General features: G+C 32.9%; 2 non-coding genes across 2 annotated transcripts; both read right to left on the bottom strand.

Moving 5' to 3' along the window:
* Nucleotides 1–892: 892 nt before the first annotated feature.
* Trnaa-agc (transfer RNA alanine (anticodon AGC)) lies at nucleotides 893–965 on the bottom strand. The gene has a single exon. It is a non-coding gene; the product is annotated as a tRNA-Ala (tRNA).
* A 2,801-nt stretch (nucleotides 966–3,766) lies between these two features.
* LOC144252215 (U6atac minor spliceosomal RNA) lies at nucleotides 3,767–3,891 on the bottom strand. Its single transcript, XR_013342930.1, has one exon. It is a non-coding gene; the product is annotated as a U6atac minor spliceosomal RNA (small nuclear RNA).
* Nucleotides 3,892–14,037: the final 10,146 nt, after the last annotated feature.

Raw genomic sequence — 14,037 nt, 5'->3', positions numbered from 1 at the left:
ATCAATAATGGAAGTTAGAATACTCGAAGAAGTCCACTTAAATTTCTATGGATTCTTTGGGTAGAATTGACAGTAGTGGGGTAGGGAAAAAGACATTATAGGTATGAGAACATACTGAGGTAGAAAGCCATGAGTTCCAATGACAGAGACAGAGAATTTTGGATATCAGACAAAGGGTGTAAACAAATTCCTCTTTGGGAAAAGAATAGAGTAAATGGGAAAGAAAGAGTAGTTGTAACTTGTCACTGGTAGACATGATTATCACATGCTGGCTTAGGATAATTTTTATAAAAACCTGGGATAGTTATGATTGATATATAAAATTCTTACTTAAGTAAAATTCTGTGAGCTGTATAAGAAAGAACTAGAGATGAACTTATAATGATTAAATCAGGTTTTTAAAATAACCCATCTGATGGAAAGTATTAAGGAAAGAAATTTATTTATAGCTATACTTTAGCCATTTCTTACACAAACATAAAAATTCCAATTAAGAATGAAGAAAATGTGTAGCTGGGTATGGTGGCATAGGTTGGTAATCCCACTGACTCGGGAGGCTGAGGCAGGAGGACTGCAAGTTCAAGGTCAGCCTCAGAAATTTAGTGACACACTGTCTCAAAATAAAAAAAAAATTAAAAAAATTCTTTAAAGAGGTGGGGGTGCGGTTCAGTGGTTAAACATCCCTGACTTCAATCCCTGATACCCACCCCCCCAAATGTGAGGAATATTAATGCATATAATTAAATAGTTATTTCATAAATTAAATGTTTTGGAAATTGGCTAATTATATCCATCATTCAGTACTGTTTGAAAGGAAGACATGATGAATATAAAGTGTCTAACACAAGTCTGGCATTCAACAGAAATGGCAGCTTTTATCTTATTTATTTTTATGTGGTGCTGAGGATTGAACTCAGGGCCTCATGCTTGCTAGGCAAGCGCTCTACCACTGAGCTATAGCCCCAGCCAAGAAATGGCAGCTTTTATTGATAGTTAATGATCTGCAATATTTTTTTTTGCAACTTCATTTAATCATTTATTTTATGTGGCTGAGGATCAAACCCAGTGCCTCACATGTGCTAGGAAAGCTCTCTACCACTAAGTCACATCCCAAGCCCCATGATCTGGAATATTTTACAATTTCTGTGCCTGCATGAAATATTTGATGTTTTATGCTGTCATACTGTAACAACAATTTTACACACATGTAAAGACAATTTATCAAACTTAATATTATTATTATTTGCCAATATTAAAGGATTATCCAAAGATTCACTCTTGATAAAAATAAGCAGATAACTATGAAGACAGATGTACTTTTTAGATAAGTAAAAGATCAAAGAAATAATACCTAGTAAATTTTCCACTCATTTTGTAGATGTGGTCCTCTATTTTATCCCTGTGAATAGTAGAATCTATTCAGAACAGGAATGCCTGACTTCAGAGCTTATTTTTCTCTAGATAAATTGAGAAGCCAAACCTATAATATTGATTAATGAGAACTTGGAAAGCAAACAGAAGATACTTTATTGCTTATGCTATTTAAACTACTTAGATCATGCTTCAGAATTCACTGGCTATGATGCTGCTTCTTCTTTTAGCTATATGACACTGGATGTTTATAATCTAAATAGATATGATTTTTTGGGTTGTAAAAATCTCATGGGCTGGGGAAATATTAATAAATACAAAGCATCAAAAAGAATTTCCTTTGATAGTTGATTGCAGATAATTAGAATTTAAGTTATCAATGGCTTAACAATATTTAGAGAAAGAATAAAGATGTACTAACAGAGAGAGAGAGAAAGAAAAGAAGAGAGGCAGGGAGGAGGGGAAGAGACACTTTACTAAGATATGATGCAGTCTACCCTGAAAAGGGTAATGATGGGAAAAGTTTGAGAGGTACCAAGAACAGCAAAATATAGCCAAGGCAGAAATAAATATATAAATAGATAACTGAAAAGGAGATATGTGTACACATGCATGTGTGCAAAAAAAATGAGACTAGAAGACAGTCTTGCAGTGCCTTAAAAAGTTAAAAATAAAGTTACTATTTGAGTCAGCACTTCCACTCCTAGGGATATACTCAAAAGATTAAAACATGTATCCAGCTGGGCATGGTGGTGTGCACCTGTAATCCTAGTGACTCAGGAGGCTGAGGCAGGAGGATAGAAATTTCAAGACCAACCTCAGCAATTTAGTGAGGCCCTGAGGACTTAGTGAGATGCTGCTTCAAAATAAAACATATAAAAGGCTGGGGATATGGCTAAGTAGTTAAGCACCACTGGGTTCAATCTCCAGTACCCAAAACAAAAAAAAATATGTATATATAAGTATACAAATACACACACACACAATACCTGGTACATAATTATTCAGAATATCATATTCATAACAGGCAAAAAGTGAAAGTAACCAAATGTCCTTCAACTCATAAAATATATCAGTTGATGATAAAATGTGGCATATATACAATGGAATATTATTCAGCCATAAAAAGTAATGGATTACTGATTCACATTACAACATGGATGAGCCTTGAAATATTTTGCACAGATAAAAAAACAGTCACAAAAGACCACATATTATATGATTTCACTTATATGAAATACCACTGTAGAAAATTTATAGAGACAGAAAGTAGATTAGCAGTTGCCTAAGGCTGATGGGAAATGGAAAATTGTGAGATGACAGGTAAAAAATATGGAGTTTCTTTTGGGAATAATTAAAATGTTCAAAATTGACTATAGTGAGAGTTGTACTACCCTGTGATTATAATAAAACAACTGAATTGTACACTTTAAATAGAGGAATTTTATAATATGCGAAGTCATTTTATAGCCTTGGACAGCTTTATTCAGATTACAAATGTTTTTTATTATACCAAGACTTTTAAAAGGTAGAATAAGTAGCTGGCTTTTTAAAAAAATTAAAATCTAAGGCTAAACACAGTGCAGGTGTAGCTCAGTGGTAGAATGCTTGTCTAGTGTGCTTAAGGCCCTGTTCAATGTCAGTACCACACACACACATACACACACACACACACACACACAGGAAAATGAATCTTATTAATTAATAGAACATCCATTAGGAGGGTACCTTCAAATAAATGAATAAATATATTAATTTGACAACAACATTTTTAGACTTACCTTTATATTGAGTGATATGATTCCAAAGGGGTAAATTTTCTTTTTCCTTTCTTTTGGTACTACAGATTGAACCCAGGGGCACTTAACCACTGAGCACATCCCCAGCCCTTTTTATATTTTTTATTTTGAAGCATGGCCTCACTAAGTTGCTTAGGCTTCTTTGAATTTGCAATTCTCCTGTCTCAGCCTCCAGAGCCACTGCATGAATTTTCAATTCTTGAATTTGTTTTATCCTTGATTTTTTAAAGTTTGTTTTTCAGTGCATTATAGTTATACATAAAAGGAGAGTTCATTCTGACATATTCATAAAAGAAGTAACATAGTTTTCTCCATTTCAATCCTAATACTCCTTACCTCTTCCCTTTCCTTTGCTTTCTCTCTGGTTCCCTTCCTCTTTTCTATTGGTCTTCCTTCTATGGATTTATTTTTCACTTGATGCATTATAGTTACATATAAATTGGAATGCACTGTGATATATTCATAAATGTCCTTAGAATAATTTGGTTAACTACATTCCCCAGTTCTTCCCCTTCCCCTTGCCTCCTTCCTCCCCAATGTGTCCCCCTACCTGCAAAGCACACTTCTACTCTTCCAATGTCCCTTCTATTTTTCTGAAAAAATGATGGTTAGATGTCATAGAAGAAAGTGGCAATGTCTTAATCTAATGCCTACTGTCTGGCCCAATGGCTCTTCCATCCTTGTCAAGAGAGTTATAACCTTTTATCCTGTCATTCAACACTATCACTCAATTGTTTTTTTAAAAATTTTTGGTTGTAGATGGACACAATATCTTTATTTATGTATTTGTTTATTTTTATGTGGTGCTGAGAATTGAAGCGTCACATGCACTAGGCAAGTGCTCTATCACTGAGCCGCAACCCCAGCCCTCAACTTTTTCTTAATTATCTCATTTGCAAATACTCTTTCTCTTAAAAATTTTTCACAGGAAACTGGAAATGTAGTAGAGGTTTTTGAAAATCTATTGCAGGACTGGGGTTGATACTCAGTGATAAAGCATAAGCTTTAGCATGTACAAGGTCCACAAAGCCCTGAACAGAGGAAAAGAGGGAAAGAAAAGGAGAAGAAAGAAAAAATGAAAAGAAAGGAAGTCCATTGCAATAACTCCCTTCTAAAAATCTATAGTCTAGAACTATGATAGCAGAAGAGAAAAATGAACAGATGAATGTAAAAGACAAATTCATTTGATCTGATGATTAATGATTCGCAGATTATGGGGAGAAAGAAAAAGAGGCAATTACTAATATATGCATGGAAGGAGTGTCAAAATTGAGAAAGTTAGAGACAACTGTTTTAGAGAAATTGATAAATTTAGTTGAAATTAGTAATAAATTAATATATAGGTTATTTTGGTAGAAAATTTATCACTGACAGTATGGCATGTTAGAAAAATCAATATAATTTTATGTGTATTTTTATTTTACTACTGTGAACTTCATAAAGATGAGTTCTAAATCTAATTCATTGTGTAATCCCAGCACTGATCTTACTGCCTTTAATAGTTAAAATAATTTTCAGTTGAGTCAACTCAACTGAAACTGGTAGAGCGCTTGCCTAGCAAGTACGAGGCACTAGGTTCGATCCTCAGCACCACATAAAAATAAACAAATAAAACAAAGATATTGTGTCCAACTACATCTAAAAAAATATTTTTAAAAATCTAAAGGACATATGTATTTTTCCTCAGTCTTAAAGGATGTATTCCCAAAAAATTTAAAACTCAGTATGTTGAAATGTCATCAGTAATTCATTTAGAATTTCTGCTCATACCTACATCCTGGGAACAAATTTTTACTCCTCACACTTCAGATAGAGCCCTAATATCCAGAGTATACCAAGAACTCAAAAAATTAGACAATAAGATAACAAATAACCCAATCAACAAATGGACCAAGGACCTGAACAGACACTTCTCAGAGGAGGATATACAATCAATCAACAAGTACATGAAAAAATGCTCACCATCTCTAGCAGTCAGAGAAATGCAAATCAAAACCACCCTAAGATACCATCTCACTCCAGTAAGATTGGCAGCCACTATGAAGTCAAACAACAACAAGTGCTGGCGAGGATGTGGAGAAAAGGGTACTCTTGTACATTGCTGGTGGGACTGCAAATTGGTGCGGCCAATTTGGAAAGCAGTTTGGAGATTCCTGGGAAAGCTGGGAATGGAACCACCATTTGACCCTGCTATTGACCTTCTCGGACTATTCCCTGAAGACCTTAAAAGAGCATGCTACAGGGATGCTGCCACATCGATGTTCATAGCAGCACAATTCACAATAGCTAGACTGTGGAACCAACCCAGATGCCCTTCAATAGATGAATGGATAAAAAAATGTGGCATCTATACACAATGGAGTACTATGCAGCAATAAAAAATGACAAAATCATAGAATTTGCAGGGAAATGGATGGCACTAGAGCAGACTATGCTTAGTGAAGCTAGTCAATCCCTAAAAAACAAATACCAAATGTCTTCTTTGATATAATGAGAGCAACTATGAACAGAGAGGGAGGAAGAGCAGGAAGAAAAGATTAACATTAAACAGAGACATGAGATGGGAGGGAAAGGGAGAGAAAAGGGAAATTGCATGGAAATGAAGGGAGACCCTCATTGCTATACAAAATTACATATAAGAGGTTGAGAGGGGAATGGGAAAATAAACAAGGAGAGAAATGAATTACAGTAGATGGGGTAGAGAGAGAAGATGGGAGGGGAGGGGGGATAGTAGGGGATAGGAAAGGCAGCAGAATACAACAGTTACTAATTGGGCATTATGTAAAATTGTGGATGTGTAACCGATGTGATTCTGCAATCTGCATTTGGGGTAAAATTGGGAGTTCATAACCCACTTCAATCTAATGTATGAAATATGATATGTCAAGAGCTTTGTAATGTTGTGAACAACCAATAAAAATTTAAAAAAGAAAAAAAAAGAATTTCTGCTCATAAAAATAATCAATTCAATGCATTATGTTACTAACATAAGCAAATATATTATGCTTTCAGACAGTAATTGCTCCTTAGTAAACTTACTGTTGAAAATGCCTATGTCCAATATCAAATAAGATTTATGTCTAATACAGGTCTTCATTTTGGAGTAATGGCTTTTTATTAAAAATACTTACTGTTCTGTTTTTCACCAAGAGCAACCAATGTTTCAAGAACTTTAATTCCCTCTTGAACAGCCAAAAGTTCATTGTTACTGGCTGGTCTGTTTCTTTCAACAGCTTTAAGCTTTTCAACCACTATGGGGGCTAATGAATGGATGTAGGGAGTTGAAAGGGCATGGTTGGAATGCTGGAAGACTGAGAGGAGAAACTGGTAACATTTGGCTTGAACCTATGTAAGGAGATCATTCAATCAATTAACACATGATAGTTCTTATCTGCTCTACAATCACATTACATCTTAATATGTATGTAATACAGCACAATGAAAATATAAATGTTATTTTCCATATAAGAGAAATGAAAGAGAGTAATGGAACTTTCTTTCAATAAGCTAACTGAATAAACCTCTCAAAAAAATCGGAATCTCTCAAAATAATTCTTTATACCAATTTAAGTTTTGTAGCCATAGAAAATAAAGTCTCACTGGCTTTTAGATTAGAAAAACTTCATATGAATAATTATTTTTTTAAAAAGGAAGAAGGATAGGAAGAAAAGTTATAAGTATTGGGGGAAAATAGTGGAATAAAATTGTTTCAGCAATTTGTAGAATACAAATTGCCAAACTTCACTGACATCAGAAATACCTGGGGAGCATTTTAAAAATACAGATTCCTGAGTCACAACTCTGAAGACCCTGATTCAGGGAGCTAGGGGGCTAGGAATGTTCCTAAGTTGTTTTATTTTTCCTGATATGCAGAAGATTTGATAATCATAACTTAAGACTTCACCACTGTAAAATAATAAAACATGTTTTCTAAACAAACAAGTTTTGAATAGGCTTATTAAAACATGTAATAATAAATTTATACATTAATGTAGTGAGTATCATTTAAATAAATATTGGAAACCCTGAAAATCTCTCCTAATATGGCCGAGAACTAATCAAAGATATTAGAGAATTTCTGCATATTTAAGTAAACATACAAATGTGTTTCTTTTATAGTTAAACCCAGTGATATTTTCTAGTTTTTCCATTTAAAACTCTTACTGTAAATATTTAGGTTTTCCTTATATATAACACATTTTAATGAATCAACCAGATATTCTCCTGATAAAGTGGAATGTTTGCTTAGGTGTAACTTGCCCATGGGTCACATGAATTTAATGCATTTTTAAATGTGTTCATGCAGCCATTCTGTAATGACTGAACTCCTATTATTTCACTACAGCAGACCACAGGAAGGGTGCAATTGCTGTCAGCATGCTAACTTCATCAGGTGTGGACACAGAATCTTCTGAAAATGAAAAATGGAAAAAAAGTGCCATTTCCAAAACTTTTGGAAATTTAATCTTCAACAACTCTCTCCTGCTCCTAACATTAATCAAAGTTTATCAAGAAAATAAATTAAAATGTTACCATTTTGAAACATGTAATTATAAATAATTCAGGCAAAATGGATACTAAAACCACTGTGTGCAAGTTAGATAGACAGCAAACAATTAAGGTAGTTTCAAAATATCTCCCCATTGATTCCTTGTTAGTTAAAAAAGGGAGAAATGACAACTGTATAGTGGAGAAACAAGGCAGATACAATCTTAACGAAGTCATTAAAGTTAAGATTCCCAATAATGAGACAAAGCAACATTATATGCTTTCTTATATAAGGCTCTGAGAAGACATAACAATATTTATATAGTATTTTTCCAAAAATGCATAAAAGTAAAGAAACAAATATATAACTCAAAATTCTGAAACATTCTACAAAAGTAGATGGCCTGCACTCTTCAAAAATATTAATGTCATGGGGCTGGGATTGTGGCTCAGCAGTAGAGTGCCCGCCTACCACGTGGATCCTCAGCACCACATAAAAAACTAGTGGATAAATAAATAAAAACGAAGGTATTGTGTCCAACTACAACTTAAAAACAAACAAACAAAAAAACATTAATGTCACAAAAGATTAAGCCTGAGGAACTATCCCAGATTAAAGAAAACTAAAGAAATATGACAACTAAGGAAAAGAAAAAGTTTTATAAAAGTCATGATTAGGACATTTAAAATATGCATATGAATAATAACAGCATTTTATCAAATGTTAAATTGCCTAAATTTTATAATTCTTCTATTATCATGTAAGGAATGTTCTTGTTCTTAGGAAATCTGTGAAGTATTTAAAGAGTTATGATGACTTCAACATATTTTCAAATGGTTCAGCAAAATTAATAATAAAGGTACAGAAGCTGAAGTTGTTGCTTAGTGGCAGAATACTGGCCTCCCACATGTAAGTCACTGAGTTTTATCCTTAGCACTGCATAAAAATAAATAAACAAAATAAAGATATTGTATCGGTGTATAACTAAATTTTTTTAAAAAAAATAAAGGTATGAGGGTTATGTGGATAATAATAAATCCTTGAGGCAAAATGTTAACTGGTGAATCTAGGAGGAGGGTATATTGGTGTTTTCTACACTTGAAATTAAGTTTGACGGGCTGGGGATGTGGCCCAAGCGGTAGCCCACTCGCCTGGCATGTGTGCAGCCCGGGTTCGATCCTCAGCACCACATACAAACAAAGATGTTGGGTCCACCTAAAATTTAAAAAATATATATTAAAATTCTCTCTCTCTCTCTCTCTAAAAAAATTCAGTTTGAAATTTATTTCAAAAATCAAAGGATTAAAAGTGAAAAAAAAGTTTTGCAGCATTCTTGATGGGATTTATGTACATGTGTATGTATGTCCACATAAATACACATACACATATTTTAAAATAAAATATCTCAGCTCTTAGAGTAAAGAAGTAGGGTTTCCAAATGGAAATTCTTCATTATAATTTTTTTTTTCTTAAGCAAGAAATAAGGGGGGCTGGGGATATGCCTCAAGCGGTAGCGCGCTCGCCTGGCATGCTTACGGCCCGGGTTCCATCCTCAGCACCACATAAAAACCAAGGTGCTGTGTCTGCCGAAAACCAAAAATAAATATTAAAAAATTCTCTCTCTCTCTCTCTCTCTCTCTCTCTCTCTCTCTCTCTCTCTCTCTCCTTTCTCTCTCTCTCTTTAAAAAAAGAATTAAGGGAATTGCTAGCCTTATACTATATCAATATTCCCATGGCTTTGATCCTTCATTCATAAGTATACCTCCTGTGAGTTCAGCTCTGGACAGAATATCTTAGGCAAGTTAATTGTATTATCAGACCTTCAAATTCACTTCATATAATGAACCAGCTTGATAAAATAGCAAACACTTTCTGTTAATGTTGACAATTTAGGTCTGGGGTTGTGGTTCAGTGGTACAGTGTTTGCCTAGCACATGTGAGGCACTGGGTTTGACCCTCAGCACTGTATAAAATTAAACTTAAAAAAATAAATAAATAAAGGCATTGTATCCCTCTACAACTAAAAAAAAAATTTTTTAATTGACAATTTAGGGTTCGGGCTGCAGCTCAGTGGTAGAGTGCCTGCCTCACATGTGTGAGGCACTGGGTTCAATCTTCAGCACAACATAGAAAAAATAAAATAAAAAATAAAGATATTGTAGGGCTAGGGCTGGGGCTTAGTGATAGAGTGTCTAGCACATGCGAGGCACTGGATTTGATCCTCAGCACCACTTAAAAATAAAATAAAATAAGGGTATTGTGTCCAACTACATTATATATATATATATATATATATATATATATATATATATATATGTGTGTGTGTGTGTGTGTGTGTGTGTGTGTGTGTATTCTAGATATGCTCAACAAAATTAAAACTAAACTACTTATAGCAAATTCTTAAGCATTTCTTCTTCCTGATATTTCTATTTATCTATCAATCTGCACATACATTCATATATGAGGCATTTAATCTTTTTAAGTTTGTTAAAATCTATGTTAAGATGCAAAATATTAACACTTTATAAAGCTAAAATAATTTCAGTTACATTAATATAACTAAAGTTTTTCCCTTATACATGATTTTTTTAAAAAAATCACATTCTAAATATCTGTACATTATTCAAAATATAAAAAGCATATGGAAAAGAAAATAAGAAAATAAAACTTGTAATTCTACCATCCAGTGACAGTTTAGATTTAATTTCTAGGTTTTGACTTAATTTCTTCTGGTCTAAGTTAATTATATATATGTTTGCTTAAAAATATGATATATAACAGATAAAATGGACATATAATTCAAACTAATATATCATCATGAATAATTTTTCCCACTGACAAATATATTTATAACACATTTTATTATTGTAAAATAAATGTATTGATGATAAATAATTTTGAATTTAATTTTTTAATTAACAAGGCCAAAGAGTATGCATTCTGTGTGTGTGGTACTATGGATTAAATTTAGTGCCTCATGCATGCTAATCAATTGTTCTACCACTGAGCTACATATAGCCCAAGTATGCATTTTCTTTCTTTTTTCTTTTTTTAATTGGTATCGGGAATTTAACCTACTTTATCACTGAGCCACATCCCTAGTCCTTTTTATTTTAAAATCTGAGACAGGGTCTCACTAAGCTGCTCGGGGCCTCACTAAGTCACTGAAGCTGGTCTCAAACTGGCAATCCTGTGTTAGCCTCTCTAGTCATTGGGATTACAGGCGTGCACCACCACTTTTACCTAATGTGCCTTCTTTCCTTTGTTCTTTCTTCTATTGGTTATTAATTCTCTTATAAGACCTCTTTATTTGTTAATAGAATAAACAGTGACATAGATATTATTATTAGTTTTTCAGATACTTTTCAATGTAAGATGCTTTGATGTCTACATAGGCCAATATATCAGTCTATGTATATGTATATTTCCTCTGCAGTATCTCTCACTGACTTATAGTTAGTCTTTTGCCATTCTGCCAAATAAAGCTCATCTGTATTTTCTTTGTTTTCTTATTTTAAACATTTTATATTACCATTTAAATTTATCTCATGTTTATTTTAAATCATGATATAAGATGAAGGGATAATGAGAATTTATTTCTCAAACAGTTAATTGGTACACCCATTTGAAGAATCATGAATAAATGATATTTATTGTTTATTTGCTTAAAATACATGTGTCTTCTATACAAATCTCTTCTGTTCTACTGTCCCATCCACTGATTCCTGGGCTACTAAACATTTTTAAATTATGTGGAATTTTTGTATTAGGCAACAGGACAAATCTTTCCTTATTATTCTTTTTTTTTTAGTTCTTCTACATTTTCTTTATAGCCAAAAAAGAAAAAAACTTGAGAGAAAAAGCCAAACACAGAAGAAAATGGACAAAAACATGACTAAGGATTTCCCTCCAAATGAAACACAAACATGAAAAATACTTATATTCATTAGGAAAATGAGAAGTAACAATTAAAGCAACATGATAGGACATATTAGCCATCATATAACAAAATTTGGAAACCAAATAATACCAAGTATTGGTCAGGATATGGGGAAACAAAGATCATCTTATGCTGCTGATGTGAGTGATAATTCACTTGGCTACTTTGGAGAACAATTTGGCGATGTCTGATAAAATGGAAGTTAATATATGCCATCAATTCCACTTATAGATATATACCCTAGAAAATTTCTCACGGCACACATGCAAAATCAATCCATGTTTGCTAAAGCAACGTTTTTAATTGGGAGAAACTAAAAACAGCAAAAATACCCATTGACAGGAATGAATAATTGAACAAATAAATGTGATGTAAAGCTACATAGGAGTTAAGAATGAATGAAGGTTTTATTTATCTACATTAATAGAACCAAAAATTAATTACAGAGGAAAAAAAAGTAGAATGGGATATTATAACATTACTTTTGTAAATTAAATAGTACAAAAATATATATCATTCATGGTTACTTATCTCACTTTCTATATAATGCATATATACATATATATAATCTAAGTATATTTGTTAAAATAATTGATACATATTAACATAGAAAATATAATTTATAATAGGGAAATTTCTGGAATAAAATATATCAATACCAAGTTTATGGTTCCATTTAGGTGACAGATACTTGAACTTCTTTCCAATTTTATATCAATTATACTAACACATGTCAATTCTGGGTATATATCATATCTTTTTTTTAAACTTTCCAGTATATATGAAAGTTCTAAGACAAAGATATTTAAAGTCAATGATTCAGACAGAGTTATTGAAACTTCAAATCCAAAAAATGTGACTAATGCACCTCTCTGAGTTAATTCAATGTTATACAGCAATTTTCTGATTAGAATACTTAAATAATTAATTAATTAGGGAACAGATAGATATCTGAACAGATCAATAGTTTTAAAAAACTCTGACAGGTTACCTGGTCTTGAATATTCCAGGATACATGCAAGAGTGCTATGAATTAGAGCTGTCAGTTTTGGCCATTGAAAGCGTCACGATACTTTTAATCCCTTGAAGAGCTGCACTGACTGGTAGAGGAACCTGATTGTCTGCAGACTTTATTGCTGTGTCTTTTAATATTCTTGCAATTAAGAACAGAATTGTAGGCAGGATTGTCATACATCCTAATATAAAAACAAATCAGATTACCTCATAACTACTCAATGCCACTGTAGAAGTTTCCATTCCTTATTTTTTTTACAATTAATTATGTTTGTCTTTTTTTCCCCTCTTCCTTTAGACAGGGTCTCACTTTGTTTCTCTGGCTGGCCCCACATTCCTAGGCTAAAGTGATCCTTCTGCCTCAGCCTTTGGAATAGCTGGGACTACAGTGCATGCCACCATGCCTGGCTGACTATGGTTTCATATTATTTATTTTCTTTGTTTTTATATAAAATTTGCTACATTACTTTTACTATAATTCAATGTTTGAAAAAGAACATAAGAAATTGCCATTTATTTTAGAGAAGAGAGAACTGATATTTTCTTTTTCCAACCCAGCCATTTTGTTACTGCTAATATTTCACCTATTTAGTAGTCCATGCCCTTCATAATTAAAATGAAAAAGAAGATAGAAAAACAGAAAGAGAAAACTACCATATACATTGAGAAGCATCTAAGTTACCTGGTGAATCTTATTAGTAATTCTAAAATATATAATTAAACTTCAGTGTACTAAAGGCAGCCTAATCAAGCCAGAAAAATGAGAAGACTACTGAGGTAAACAAAGAAGAAATTATAGAATCCCAGAATTTGTGGATAAAAATTCAACCATGGTGGTGGGGGTGGGGGGGCCTGGGGTTGTGGCTCAGTGGTTGAGCATGTTCGAGGTGCTGGGTTTCACCCTCAGCGCCACATAAAAATAAATGAAATAAAGATATTGTGTCCAACTACAACTAAAAAAAAATCAACCACACATTTAACAAAAGAATCCCTTCACTATTCTTATAGGTAGCTTCCTACAAAACTCCAAGGAGAGAAAGTCATTCTTTTTACACATGTAGGGTAACTGTAAGAATCAAAAAATTGTCCCTTGGTTATACTGAAATTTACCAGTATGTTTACTAATAATTATTTTTACTTTCCAGCAAAACAAGGAAAGTTTGCTTCCATACAACAGTTTTTCAATATCTATTATATTTACTAGTCATGATTTCTTTAGATACTCCTTAGAGATGGCTGTCACTCTCCTCTGAAATTCTTTAGCTTTTCAATGTTGCTCATGAATGTCAACCAGATTAGAAAATAATGAGCTTTGTAATTCTACCTTACTATCTTCCCAGTCTGCAGTTCTGTCTTGTTTGTAACATATCTGAAAAGTCAGCTTAGGTCTTTCATTTTTTGAATCTTTAATCATTATAGGATCT

The sequence above is a fragment of the Urocitellus parryii genome, unplaced genomic scaffold, assembly GCF_045843805.1.
Source record: "Urocitellus parryii isolate mUroPar1 unplaced genomic scaffold, mUroPar1.hap1 Scaffold_37, whole genome shotgun sequence".
Lineage (NCBI taxonomy): Eukaryota > Metazoa > Chordata > Mammalia > Rodentia > Sciuridae > Urocitellus > Urocitellus parryii.
This window is presented reverse-complemented; position numbering and strand designations above follow the sequence as displayed.